Raw genomic sequence first — 2,160 nt, forward strand, 5'->3', positions numbered from 1 at the left:
GACCGAGCCGAAGACGAAAGATGATTCTGCCGATGCCTGTGGAAAGAAAGAAAGAAAGAAAGAAAGAAAGAAAAAAAAAAAAAAAAAAAAAAAAAGCTCGTGTTCCATTTGATCAGAAACATTTGATTTAGCTCCTTGCCTGGAGCATCCCTGAATTACGTGGCAGTGAGGAATGACGTGGGTTTGAAGAACACCGCATTCCAGCTTTTGAATCTTCACATCGACTGTCTGTGCCCTGAAAATGTTTTCTAATAACGTTCACTGACTCTCGAGAAAATATGCAAAGGTTGCTGTGTATTTGGTGGCAGCTGGGAGCAGACGCTGCATCTTGCCTGGTCTGTCCTGCTTAGCCCTGGATTCAAGCTCTGCTGACAGGCTGACCACATGGTGCTGCTGTATAAAAGTAGGGTTGATTATTGCATCGGAAACCTTTTTCTTTCTAATTTTTTATACACTTTAATTTTTTTGTTCCTGGGCTGCAGACTGGGATCTAAATAACATACTGAGCTAATAAAGACTAATGATTGGGGTATGCCTGGGCAATGTGCGACAGCAGGGAATTGGCCTCTGAGCTCCTGGTAAATGGCTCCTCTTCCTCTCTGTCGTCAGCAATTGAATTCCAGTTGCTGTTCTCCAGGGAGCCGAGACCGAAATCACAGTTTGCAGTCCTGAGTGGTGCCTGAGTTCGTGTCTGTGAACTTGAGTCATACGGGCATGGCTTACCCTGGTGCAGCTCTCTCGTGCTTCCTCTTCTGCCCACCTTAATGCTAGTGGCACTCAGAGGTGCGTCCTCCCTTTCATTTGGTAGATGAAATACAGTTTTCATCCAGCGGAGTCCAAACAGCTTGCAAAGGCTGGGTCACCGGTGTCCTTTCACAGATGGGTCAGCTGAGACACAGAGATGAGTTGGCGTGGAGGCAGTGGATGGCACTGTCTCTGTACTTCCACTGCAAGCTGTGTTTGCCGGAACATGCTGCCTCCCGCGCGTGAAAATGCAGGCCAGGGTCTGAGCTGGAATTTAAACAGGCGGAGCTGCTCAGCTGGGCTGTCCCCTTCCCTTTCCTGAGCTGTGGTCTGCCTAGGTGCTATCATCCAGATGATTTCAAGGTTGAGGGTTGGAACAAGTTTTCTTGGGCTCCTGCCAAGACAAACAGGCATCAAGCTTGTAAATCAACAATGATGAGAATAAAAATGTGAGAAGGGGAATGCTGGAAAAACAGGATAATCGAGATGCTTTCTGCGTGAGAGCCCGTCCATGAGACCTTCTCGCACCTTCCCTGCTTTCCTTGATACCCTCTTACTCCACCTCCCACTGCTTTACTGGAAGGTCCAAAGTTCTTATAGCCGTGTCAGAAATGCCCCAGGAAAGAAATAAATTGCCTTGTTAGGGGTTTATATTGTCAAGCCTCAGCATGTGAACAATGAGCCAGGTTTTATAAAGTGCAAAAGACTTGATGTGAAGTCCTCAGATACAAAACATGTGCTACTTCTAAAGCCTCTTACATGTTTGCTTCTCCCCCCCAATGTTTTCTTTGCCAGAGGGCTCCTGTTTGATACGAAGTCCAAATTCTGTAGGATCAACTAGATCCAGAATTTGGGGTGAGGATAGCGCCATGTGTTGAAAGGTTCGTGCTGGAGCTGCAGGCTGCTGCCAGCCGGGGCGGGGGTGTAGGAGTGGGTGGGCATGGAGGCCGCAAGACGATTAGCCGGGGGAAGGTGTGCTTGATTACAACATCCAGAATTGGCTTCGCAAGTGGTCTTACTGGAGGAGGAAGCCCTCCAAACTGGAGAAGGCACTGAGCTGCCGCCTCATCATTGCAGCAGTGCAAGTACAGAGCCCTGCTGTTGATTGAGCATTGCACCTGCAGCTTCTCCGGGTTCCAGCGCTGGATCTTTGGACCTGTCAACGCTCCAAAGCAGCAGTACCCCAGCTAGCTTTAAACTGGTTACCTCTGGTACCAGATGCAGCCAGATGAGAGCTGAGTGCACGGTTGCCAGCCCTGCTGAAAAGCATGGGTCGAGGTCTCCTAGGAATGCAGCCCCGGCCCCTGCAGCAGGCCGGTGGCGGTCGTTGCCGTACAGCTGGCGCTCAGGTCAGACTGAGTTGGTACGCAGGCCGTGCTGCTGAGCGTGTCGGTAAAGAGCAGCCACATGGGGACC

This window comes from Egretta garzetta, unplaced genomic scaffold, assembly GCF_000687185.1.
Source record: "Egretta garzetta isolate BGI_Z169 unplaced genomic scaffold, ASM68718v1 scaffold120, whole genome shotgun sequence".
NCBI lineage: Eukaryota > Metazoa > Chordata > Aves > Pelecaniformes > Ardeidae > Egretta > Egretta garzetta.